Consider the following 13,339-nt stretch of genomic DNA (forward strand, 5'->3'; position numbering starts at 1 on the left):
GTCCTTTGTCGCAAACAGGTAATTTTAAAAAGCAAAATAATAACTTCAGCTTCATTCAAAGTTAGGTCATTCAATTAGTTCTCGATACTTTGAGTCCGCCGTGTGCCGCATCTGGTGGTGCGTGCGCAACCGAGCAGACTCTCTGGGGCAATGGGCCGGCTTGCGCACCTGTTGCGCATTAAGCAATCAATGCGCACGGGATGCACTAACCACAAACGAACACACAGTCGATCCATGCTTACACACAGTCGATCCATGCTTCCATGTAGCGTTTCTTATAACTAATCCATAAACCAGTTTTGACATCATCCCCCTGTGATGGGGCTGCAGATTTTCCTGCAAGCTTTTATTTGCAAAGTAGCAGTTGAAACTCTCGTGAACACCGGCTTGTGGACTACCACATCCACTTTGTATGTTCCTCCGGTGAATACAATTTGGGATGAATAAAAGAAAGCAATTATCATACAATCATGCAAACTCAAAATAGACCCCCGTCCTGCTTCTCTATTCGTACCGTTCTTCAGGGGATTGAGTCCTGGATGTGGAAGCGGAGGTTGTTGTTCACCTAGAGGGGGTGGCGTTGCCAGATTGGGCAACACTATTTCCCCCCCATTTCGCCACACAGTAGAAAGCCCGCCAAAGTACTTCCGCTAAATTTTAATTTCCAGAGATGTGGACTCGAGTCATGATTTTGATGACTTCAGACTCGACTTGACAAAATTACGCATGACTTGCGACTTGACTGCTATTGACTTGAGACTTGACTCGGACTTTGCCTCTTTGACTTGTAATGACTCGACATGTCTCGAGTCAAAAACACCCAAGACGCATTCACTTCCGTGAAGATGACAAAAAAACAGCGAGCGAAGACAAATCTATATAATAATCGATATTGTTTAATCATTGTTCAACCATTTACCTTCGTTCAAAGGTAACACACAGACACACACTTCGTTGTGTGTGTCTGTGTGTGTGTTTGTATGTATATACTGTATTTAGGTGTTAGTGTCCATGTGTGTGTGTGTGGTTGGTGGAGCAGGGTTGTGAATATTCCCACTCCACCAGACAGATTGGGTGTCAGCCGTGGGATATTAGTGACGAGTTTGATAATAAATCCATTATTTAAGGAGCAGTATTCTGAGTATTACTGTCTGTACTATCTGTCTGTCGTTCCATCCATCAATCTCTTTATTCTAACTTGACCTCCACCATCACTCCTTCCCCCGCCTCTAACCCTCCCTCCCATATATCCATCTTTATACCCAGTCACCCTGCTGGCCTTCTGTCTAACATCTCTCTGTCTGTCCGTCCGTCCGTCCGTCCGTCCATCTATCTATCCTCTCTATCGATCATTCTTCAATCTTTCTTCATTCTTCTCTTTAACTCAACAGGACTTTTTCAGACCAAACAGGAAGATGGCTGAGGCTTTGATTTTGGGAGAGGTCACCTTCTATCTCCTCTCCCGCTCTCCTCCCACCTCCTATCCCTCTCTCTTCTCCCTTTCACCCCTCTCTCTCTCCCCCAGTTCCCCCTCTCCTCCTCTCTTTCACTCCCTCTCTCCCCTCTCTCTCCGCCTTCCCCCCCTCTCCCCTCTCCTCTCCATTTAGCACGCTGTCATCTTAGATTGCTGACGGCACAAAGAGAAAAGAGGAAAGACAAAATGAGGCCAGGGTCAATAATTCAAGAGGGAGAGGGGCAGGGAGGAGAGGGAGGGGAGAAAGGAGGGGGGGAGGGATGAGAGGGAGAGAGGGGAAGAGAGGGGAAGGAGGAGAGGGAGGGGGAAGGAGAGGGGAGGGAGGAGAAGGAGGGGGGGAGGAGGGAGGAGAGGGAGGGGAGGGGAAGGGGGGGAGGAGAGAGAGGGGAGGGAGGAGAGGGAGGGGAGGGGGAGGCTAATTGTAATCCCCTCCCCCGCCCCCCCCCCGTGTCAGAGGGCCGCCGGTGCGACGGCCGTCATGTGATTCATGCGGCGCATGGAGAATTAGTCTCATCGCGGCGGCATGATTTAGTACCAAGTGGCCATCACTTCCTCCTGGTGGGGGGCTATTGGGGGAGGGGCTTTGGGTGGGGGGGGGGGGGTGTTGGATATTAAAGGATGAGGCGGAGCTTCATCTTAACGGAGCTCTTGGTGGAGATTGATGGAAGAGATGGTCCCCCTCCTCCTCCCTGTTCCCTACCTCCTCCTCACTGTTCCCTACCTCCTCCTCCTCCTCCTCCTCCTCCCCCTCCTCCTCACTCCTCACTGTTCCCTACCTCCTCCTCTACCTCCTCCTCCTCCCCCTCCTCCTCCTCCCCCTCCCCCTCCTCCTCCTCCTCCTCCTCCCTGTTCCCTACCTCCTCCTCCTCCCTGTTCCCTACCTCCTCCCCCTCCTCCTCCCCTGAAGGACCATGTGCTCCAGTCTGACCCCACCCAGCCACTCTTTGGAGAACATTTCTGCTGCCCTTCCCCACGCCAACACACACGCACACACACACACACACATCCACCACTGACATGGTGGGGCCTTCAGGCCTCCCAGACCCTCTGGCTGCCAGAGGTGAGTTCATCTGTAATGTGTGAATCTATGCTGGTGCCTGCCAAGGTTCACAGGGTCGTTATCGACTTACTCAAGCACACACACGCACACACAGACTCACACACACACAGGTTTGCAGACATGTGATATCGGTTTACAAACTTTCCAAAATGTAGCACACACACAGACTCCCTCTGAAAGTTTCAATGCACACGCACGCACGCACACACACACATCTACACACACACACACACACACTTTAAACACACACATCTACACACAAACACACACACAGACACACACAACATGCAGGTGTGTGATATTGCCTTACTCCACCACAGGGTGCTAATTTACAGATTGTGTCAGATTCTAGTGCCTAGCTCACACCTCTGCCACAACTCAACAACGTAGCACCTCTCACACAACCCAGACGCGTCAAACAGCTTCATGTCTGTTTAGCATCAGGGCTCTTCAGCAGCATGGCTAGCAAAGAGTTAGCATTAGGACTTGTTCGCATCATTGCTAGTTAACTTCAAGTCTAGCTATCGTCACGGCTGGTTATCGCGACTAGCTAGCTTAGTGTCTAGTCAGGACTTCGCTTCATGTCTGTTATCGGTGCAGTAATCATCATACCTAATTCTTGGACGTCCATATGACTAGCATTATGGCTGATTTAAGCATGATATCTCGTTAGCCTCAAATGCCCTACCTTATTTTCTACGTGCTGTTTTACCTTGTTTCGTCTTGTCTTCCTAATTGTATTTATTTATCATTTAAATATTTAGCCCCTGGTGTGTGCCAGGGAATTTAGTTTGTATTTGTGTGTTTTTTATGTCTCTCAACAAATGTAAACGTACGAACGGCTGTATTGTCTCGTTTCCGCTATTGTTTATAAACCCCACGCACAACGTGCTACATAAGATCAGGCGTCATGTAAAACACGTGCATGTGCACACGCATGTGCACGCACACACACAAACAGTCACCCGCATGGGTTGGTCCTGGTTTTAACACACCATGTTCGTCTCGTTAGCCGCCCCGTTAACTAGCTGCGAGGAATGTGAGTGAAGGGCGCAATGGAAAAAGCAGTATAACTTAACAAGATGCTAATCACACAACGGTTTGGGTGTTTAGTCCTCTGAGGCTGCCGCCTTGGTCTTCTTCCATGACCTTGGGAGGTCTAGTGTATGTTGGGGGGGCGGGGGGGTCTTCCAAAACTCAGGGAGGTCGGCGGGAAGGTGGTCTTCAGGTTATCCTGTGCCCCGGTTGATTTGGTCATTAAAGGACCTTCAGAGTCCAAAGGGCTCCATCTTGGTTCTGAACGCAAGTGAGGGGTGTCTGTCTGTCTGCCATTCTCTCTCTGGCTGGCTGTCTTGTCTGTATATCATTCTCTCTCTGTCTGTCTGTCTGCCAGCCATTCTCTGTCTGCCTGTCTGCCTGTCTCTCTGTCCGATCAGCTCCAACCGACCTTCCATCAAAGAAATGGGAGGAGTAAGCCTCTTGTCATGGATTCTATCGTTCTTATCTTCCTGTGTGTCCTCCGGGCCTGGCGTGCGGACAGCAGTGATGATGATGTTGGGCTATTAGTCAACCCCCCCCCCCCCCCACAGCGGTGGACTGGAGAGGAAGAGCGTCTTCCAGGGGTTCCTCAAGGATGGACTTCTTTGAAATACCTCATGGTTAGACGGACGTAGGGTCACCTGGTGTCTAGAGACCCCCCCCCCACACACACACACACGCACACACACGCACACACACAAACACACACAAACACACACACACACAGAGTTGTCTCCATGACTTCCTGTTGGTGTGAGCCTGAAAGGAAGTGAGCAGGTCAAGGAGAATCCTATAAACCCGCCCTGCGTGTACAATGTGTCAACTTCACACACATTGAAGAGTGCGTTGACCTTACTGTGTGTGTGTGTGTGTGTGTGTGCGCACAGAGTTTTTATGTGTTTCTGTTTTGATATTTATGTGTGTGAGAGCGTGAGGTTTGTGTGTCCTGTCTCCGCCAAAAGCACAATGCCACTATTTATTGTTTGTTCTGAGTGGCAGTGATCCGAATCTTTTGTTGCATTTTTTTGGTTTGTGCATGTGTGTCTTTGTATATATACAATATATATATATATATATATGTGTGTGTGTGTGGAGTGTACGTGCACTCTCATGCCTGGCCTCCCTTGTGGCCTCCATTGTAATTTCTGTAATTTTCACCTCCTTTGAGGCAGAAAAACACACTCACACACAAACACACCAGTGGGTTGTTGTGATCACTAATTAACACTGGTGCTAATAAGATCTTAGCCTTTAAAGATGGGACTTTTATTTTATCTCGTTAAAGGGGGGGGCCGGGCAGGGAGGGCTTTTATTGTACCCGCTCGTTAAGTGCAGCTCTTAACGACCTTTGGGTCAACCGTAAAAACAATGATGGAGAGAAATGCAGCGTATGTTGTGGCTTTAATGGCTGTGGCAATTTGTTGAAGACGCTGAGGTCTCGTTCTGCAAGGCTGCGTGTGTTTGTGTGTGTCTGTCTGTTTGTTTGTTTGTTTGTGTGTGTGTTTGTGATCGATCAAATTGCTTGTTTGGATTTTTTTGTCATTACTTCATGACTGTCAGTGCTATGCCGATTCCATATTTTCTGCTAGTGAATGTGTGTGTGTGTATGTGTCTGTGTGTGTGTGTGCGTGCGTGTGTGTGCGTGCATGTGTGTGTGTATCCACTGGAGTTCAGTGGTTGGGTTACACAACATGTCTCTGTTGTGCTGGGAGCGTAACAATAGATAATAAAGTTAGCTTGGCGCTGTGATGATTGCTCTATAAATCTTAACACACAGGGGGCAAAGTGAGGACATTCCGTTGTTCATTGTTCATTACACACACACTTCACGTACACCCTGTTCATGGGACCTCTTGGATGGTAATGATTACCATTAATTCTCAGCCTATTATATGTATTACATCTTGATATAAAGCATTATCGCCCTTCTAACTGATCCTGCTAAATTTTCCCGCCAACTCATCTTGCTAACTTATCCTGCTATTTTGATGCTAACTTTTCCTGCTGTGTTGCTAACTCATCCTGCTAATGCATTCTGCTAACTTGGGATGATCACGCCCGATATCCGGTACGGGATTAATAAAGTCAATGTTATCCTGTTCTAACTCGTCCCGGCTAACTCCTGATGCTAACAGCAACTGCTTGCTCTGAATGTGTGGTTCCTGGGAAAGGTTAACGGCCCATTGTCTGCCAATCAAAATAAAACAATCCCAGAAGAAGACTTGCTGTTGTGGGTTTGTGAGACAGGGCTCAAGTCATACACTTCTTGTGATTGGTCACATTCCAGATGAGCCAACCAACCAACCGCAACCTTCTGTATGTTGTCCTGCCGCAGTGTTTCTGCATAATGGAGACCAGAGAGGGCTGACCCCACTTGAGGACTTGTGAGCCAGACTAGTGCTGGAAAACACACACACACACACACACACACACACACACACACACACACACACACACACACACACACACACACACCACTCAGACATCTGATTCTGATTGGCTCGTGAAGGAAAGCAATTTGCCTTTCATTTCCTGGGAACATGTGCCTGTCGCCGTGGAGACGGCGGTCCCCTAAAGAGCAGTAGATGAATGGATGCCTTGCCCTAAGGCACTGCTGTACCGCGCCAGGCAGCACCCGGGCAGACACGGAGGAGGGGGATTGGAACCATGAGTCTCCAGTACTTGACATTTTAACAGTTGTCTCTGTTGCGAGCTGAGGGGCATAGTTGCTGGCACGATTCCCTGCCCTCCCTGTCCGAGCGAGACGACAGAGTCTGTGGTGTGTGTGTGTGTGTGCGTGCTTGTCAATGTGAGAATATAAAGTGTAAATGTGTGTATGTGTGTGAGCAGTGTGCATGTGAGTGGTCTCTGTGTGTGCGTGCAGCTTTATAAATAGCTTGCTCTTTGCCCAAGAGCTCTAAGGTCAGAAATGATCCCAGTAGAATACTGTGATGTTTTCATTCTCCCTTAATGTGGTTAGCTCACCTCACCGTGCACATGTGTGTGTGTATGTCTATATCTGCCTATATATGTGTGTGTGTGTGTGTGTGTGTGTGTGTGTGTGTGTGTGTGTGTGTGTGTGTGTGTGTGTGTGTGTGTGTGTGTGTGAGTGTGTAACATTAGCAGCCCGCGGAATGTCATCTGGAATCCCAGGAGCCGACGACGGGCCGGCTTTCGGAAAAACTTGGAAAATGGTTTCCATTTCGAATGCATTTACTTCATCCCCCTTTCATCCCTCCATCCCTCCTCCATCCCTCATTTCCCCTACGAGATTCTCTCATTTTAATCACTTTACTTTTGACTTCCTCTCTTTCTCTGGCCTGAACCCTGTTAGTATAAGTGCCTTGCCCTATCTACTGAGTTCCACCGGGAATTGAACCCCTCACCCTGAAGTGTTAGTGCCTTGCTCTTCCTACTGAGTTACACCGGGAATTGAACCCCTCACCCTGCAGTGTTTAGTGCCTTGCTCTACCCTACTGAGTTACACAGATTATTTAAACCCTAACCATGCGGTCTAATATCCTTGCTCTACCTACTGACCTACACAGGGAACAGAACCCCTCAACCTGCAGTGTTGGTGCCTTGCTCTACACCAGCCATACCGGACTGCTGTTCTGGCAGGACGGTGTCTTCGTGATGTGATTCCCTGCTGAGAAACATCCTTTAAACATGGAGCATGGCTCATGTCGGTGTCTGTTTGCCGGCCACCTCTCTTGCCCTCTGCATCAGAGCTTGGGTCCTGGTAAGCTGCCTACACCTCATATAGAGCTAGGCTTATACACACTATATAAACCACCCAGCCCCCCATGGCTCACATTTTACACTTACATTCATTCTCACCAGCAATTACCACCAACGCCACCTCTCAAATGTGTGTGTCTGTGTGTGTGCGTGGAGTTGCAACAGGTCGTGGTCAGACCCCTGCTGCGATGCAATGGCCTCGACACATGTGGCTGGCACATGCATGCAAACACACATACACACGCATAGACCATGACATGGGCAGTGTTTAAGGTATGTTGTGAACCTTAAAGTATTTTTATAATTACGATTTTTACTGCTTTTGTAGTCTGTGAGGCTGGTAAATATGGTGCACCTATGGAGGTGGGCGTGTGTGTGTGTGTGTGTGTGTGTGTGTGAGCGAGAGAGAGACCATGTGTACCATATCGGTCAAGTCTTATTCTTTGATTGCAGGATACCGTTTAATGGTAAGTATAATAAAGTAAAGTATAATGATAAATTATAATAAAGTAAAGTTTATAATCCTTATTAGGCTGGGTAGTGAGTGGACAACAGGGAAGGGTAGTAATATCGGAAAGTTTCCACCACCTCTGCTTGGTTTTAGCATAATGAAGGACAGAATAAGCACAATGATCAAGTAATGAGCATATGCCTGTTAAACAGGTCAGAACTTAAAACCAGCGTTTGTTATATTTAGTGTAAAACGCACAACAGCGCTACACACACACACACACACACACACACACACACACACACTCCTCTTTCTCCTGTTTAAATGCCTGATCTTTGACTATTTTTGGGCAGACATCCAACAGCCAATCACAGACCTCCCCCAATTACAAAGCGCAGGTCAAAGGTCAGAACGCACATTCTCATTGGGAGTGAGTGTGTGCTTCTTTGTAATTGTGTGTGTTTGTGATTTGATTGTGTGTTTTTTGTCACTGCTGTTGAATGTGTATGTTGTGTGTTGCTATTGTGTGTGTGTGTGTGTGTGTGTGTGTGTGTGTGTGTGTGTGTGTGTGTGTGTGTGTGTGTGTGTGTGTGTGTGTGTGTGTGTGTGTGTGTGTGTGTGTGTGTCTGTCTGTGTGGGCTGTATTTGGTGACCCCCTACCAGCTATATTTCCAGCAGTCCCACCTGCCAAGATCTGTTTTTCCCTTGCATGTGCGCATTTGTGTCTGTGTGTATGTGTGTTTAAATTGGCCCTTATTATACCGTCATCACCAAAGAAAATAATTTATTTCTTCCTTTCTCATGAAGAATAATGAGTGTTAACCAACAGGGATTCACGAGTTACTGTAGACCTCATGGATCTTTAGGCTCTGTTTCTGCGTCACCATGTTGGGCTGTTCTGTCAGTAGACAAGTCTTGTAGAAAAGATCAGGATGTTAACTTTGACGAGAAAGTCGTTAACTTTTCTCTGCTCTACTGATCTCCTCCTCTTCTCTTCTCCTCTCTATCATTCTCCCTCTTTCCTCCTCCCTCTCTTTTCACATCTTCATCTCCCTCCTATATTCTCCTCCTCCTCCTCCTCCTTCTCTCCCTCCTGCCTCCTTTCTCTGATCTTGTTTCCAATGCTGAGTCGCTAACCAGCAGCTAGCGCCAGGGCTAGCAGCGGCTAGTGTAACGCTTAGCAGCTGAGTTAGCGACGCGCGGCGCTACGACGCTGCCTTTATGGCCTCGGCCAATCAGAGACATATGGCTTCACCGCAAGAAAACAGACACTCCATTGTACTAGAGAGAGAGAGAGAGTAAATGAAAAGAAGGAGAGAGAGGGATGTAGAGAATACATAGAGACATTGGAGGGGAGATAATACATAGGAGATGATAAAAGAGAGATGAATAGAGATGGAGAGTAAAATAGAATTGAGTGTGACAGAGAGGGGGAGGATAGAGCGAAGGAAAGACGTCTCCTGTTCTTCTCCTCTTTATTACTGCTTATTTACTTTACATTCATTCTCTCTCTCTCCCCCTTCTTCAAATTTACTCTCTCTCTCTCTCTCTCTCTCCCCCTTCTTCAAATTTACTCTCTCTCTCTCTCTCTCTCTCTCTCTCTTTTACAGGCAGCACATGTCAGCATTGGCCAATGGTTTTCCACCTCTGGAAAAAACGTATGCACACACACACACACACACGCACACACACACACACACACACACACACACATTCATAATGTTGAGAGATTTAAACTCTGACCTTGCAGTGGTCACCTCAAACTTTTCTTCACCTTCTCTCATCCATATTTTTCTTTCCTCTCTCTCTCTCTCTCTCTCTCTCTCTCTCTCACACACACACACACACCTTGGCAACATGTGACTCCTGTTCCTCTTGTGAGTGTTTGTTTGTGTGTACTTCTGAGTGAGTGTGTGCGCATGTGCGCAAGAGAGCTTGTTTCCACCACCTATGTTTGCTATACCTGACCAACCGTGTGATGGATATATCTGGACCAATTACAGACCGGAGGGGCGGGGGTTACCATTGACCTGAACACATATAAGGTCAGCTATAGAAGCTGGAAGTGACCACCGATATCGGTCGGCGGAACCACGTGACGCGCTAACAACCGCTGCTAGCCACAAGCTAGTCAGCCTCATTGACATCGAATGGCAGTTGGATCCTGAATCAAACGTGAAAACACCTCCAAGAACATAAAAAACAGCCCCTAGGAAGGGCAACGGCAGGCCAATACTAGCTCACTGTAGGAAGGACTCAGACAGGAGGGACTTTGTGACAAACTCCGTAGAGGAATTACTGTGGCAAAGTGGGCGGGGCAAGGTGACTTGCCAAGTCGACTCAGGACTCAGTCTATATATATATATATAGGGTGGAGGGACGGAGTGATGAATGGAAAAAGAGTGGAAGAGAGGAGTAGTGTGAAGGAAAGGAGAGATGTAACAAGAAAGGAGGAGAAGGGGAAGGGGAGAAGAAGAGGAGGAGTAGAGGGGAGTGGGACGGAGGGGAGAGAATACGTAGGAGGAGTGAGAGGGTCTACTGAACATTACATAATGGAGACTGACATTTAGAGAACACACACACACACATACTATACAATATAACCCATAAGTGCCTTGCGCTACCTACTGAGCTACACAGGGAATATAACCCCTAACCTGTAGTGTTAGTGCCTTGCTCAACCTACTGAGCTACACAGGGAATATAACCCCTAACCTGTAGTGTTAGTGCCTTGCTCAACCTACTGAGCTACACAGGGAATATAACCCCTAACCTGTAGTGTTAGTGCCTTGCTGGCCTGCAATAACCACTTGTGATGGTACTTTTGAGCCAGATGTTAGTGTCAAGGTGAGAGTGTGATCGACAGAGGAGAGGAGAGGAGAATTTCGGAGGGGTCATTTCACAGCTCGAAGGTTTATGACCTACACAGAGACGTTGGGAGAGAAATGAGATCAAACTCTCTCTCTCTCTCTCTCTTTTCGTAGCTCTATCCCCCTCCCTCTGTATCTCTCTCTGTCTCTCTCTCTCTCTGTATCGCTATCTCTCTGTGAGTGATATTCTTGGGTTAAATATGAGCCAATTCTTGGTCTCCTCCCATACTACTTATGTGCTCTTATCACACAAGTAGAGCCAGACCAAAGTTCAGTGCCAAATGCCTTCATGGAAATCAGAAAAAGAGCATTTGTGTATTTATGGAGGCCAAAAGGGTCAAAACTACGCCTTGTTGTTAAAGTGCATTCATTAAAATTGGCGTCCAATTTGGCCTTTAAGCTTTCATTTTTCGCTGTTGTATTTTATTATTCTGAAGAGTGTTTAGATTAACGTCTGATAACGCGTTGATCAGCCACAGTGGTCATCAAGAAGGATAGGTGTAGGCCTACATAACACACTTAAAATTCTTTAACTTGCCGTTAAAAGATTGAGATATGGATACACACACACTGCTTTCTGAGAACTAAACCCGAGACAAGATGTTTAGCCAAAATATGTTTAACGTGGATCAAACACCAGATGTAGCGAGAGGTGACGATAGAAACGATATCGAAAGATGCTTAATAGACTGGTGTGTGGTTTGACTTTGGTTATCGTTGATTTGATGATGAAGGTTAATACTAACCAGCTGCAAGGATCAAGTGGAGTAGCTCATTTGGCTGCAAAATCATAATTAACGCGTTAAATAGCCCGTTAAAAAGCTGTCCAAAACGGCATTTTATGTTTTTGAAATTAGGAAAAATAGGCGTAAAGACAGCTTTTTTGAACCACTAAAACGGCACATTTTACGACGTAATAAAGCACAACAGCGTGAAATGCAGCGTTATGAAAGGTCAAATACCGTATTTTATGTTGTTTTAATCAATAATCGTCGACAACAAGGTGTAGGTTTGACCCTTTTGGCCTTCCATATGTATTCTGGCCCCTCCGCTTGGATCACCCTTCAGAGACAAACTCAGTTCCCTCCGTGTTTTCTAAGTCTATATGTCACTTTCGTTTGTGCTGCTGGTTGTCTTGGCCAGGTCTCCCTTGAAAAAGAGATTCTTCACCTTTATCGGACACTCCTTTTGGAATTAGGGTTAAATACAATAAACGCTCTCTCTAGTCTTGGACCTTTATATTTTATACCAGCATTCAGTTTCAACCAGACACCTTAGAAGCAGAACGCCAGGCCGTAAACAGACAAATTATTAAAGATGAGGTAATGATGATGTCATCTAAAGACACATTTTTTATTGCAACATTCTTTTCGTCTTTCTTTTCATCTCGTGCTTAATCTCTCTTTCTTGATCAGTGTTTTTGTTTTTATTCGGGCCATTCAGGCCAGCACAGGTGCAACAAATATATAAATTGCACGTATACACGCATACACACATGCACACACACACACACACACACACACACACACGCCTGTCCCTAGTTCAATGAGGATTCATGCGAGTCTAGGTTCAAACATTACGTTTTTAGTGCTTTTTATCGGCTTGCTATCGTACGTTGCTCAGCGGGCCGCCGCCAGCTAGTGAGTACTCTCAGAACCCCTTGCCAACTATGACTACCCCTTTCTAAAGACATATCCTTTTATGGGGATCGCTTTTATAAGCTGTTTGTGTTGTGAAAGGGTTCATCATGCTTGATCCTCACTTTCATAGGTTTTTCCAAATTGAAATGTGTGAATCTTATTCGGGTCTGAGGTTTATAGGGTTGTGTTGGTGTGGGCATTCAGCTCAGCCCTCCCATTGATTGGTCTTTGCTTTTAAATGTGGGGTTCTTAACTCTAACCTCACTTTGCAACGTGTGCATAGATCTGTGTTGTGCCCTGTGCGTTTGTTTGTGGTGTTTCTTCTTGGTGTGTGAGTCCAAGATACTAAACCCATTTTCATCCCCAAATGCCTGACTCAATATAAAATGGTCATATGGGAAATGTCGTTGTTTTTTTTAAAGTGAAATATTATACAACCAGGTGTGAGTGTGATTAGCCGTGGGTGTGTCCACCTAGATGTATGACGGATAGTTGAGCAACGATGAGGCAGATTTTCAAAACGGCTTTTAACGGCTAATCACACCCACACCTGGTGGTATAGTATGTCATCTTTAACATGTGGTTATGTTGTATTTTTTGTTGTGTGAAGGTGAGTCCAGAGCTGGGTAAATGGTGATGCATCACTCTTTAGTAGTTCACCTCTGCAGTAAACTCTGAATGAACTGTATGGTTAACCGGAGCTGGTTCTAGAACTTTGGGAACCAATACAGTAGAGCTGATTGGAATGTTATATAACTCAGGGGAATGATCTAGAACTATGGATCATTTTCTGAGGGGAATGTTCTTATTCTCAATGTAATGTTCTATAACAGAGTAGAATGTTCTAGAACTGATAAGAATGTTCTAGAACTGAGCGGAATACCCCAGGTCATGCTCCAGTAGGAATGGTTCTTCTTTAGCTAAGAATGTTTAGACAATGCTGAGAAGATGCTTTCATAAAGTCAATATTTCTCAGAGAGCAGAGCAGCATAATTAGATTCAGAATCCCCTGTCTTCTCAAAGTGCTTTCAGGGGAATCAGAAGGGCCCAGAGACAAGAAATATT

This window comes from Pollachius pollachius, assembly GCF_949987615.1.
Source record: "Pollachius pollachius genome assembly, chromosome: 20".
In the NCBI taxonomy this organism is placed as follows: Eukaryota; Metazoa; Chordata; class Actinopteri; order Gadiformes; family Gadidae; genus Pollachius; species Pollachius pollachius.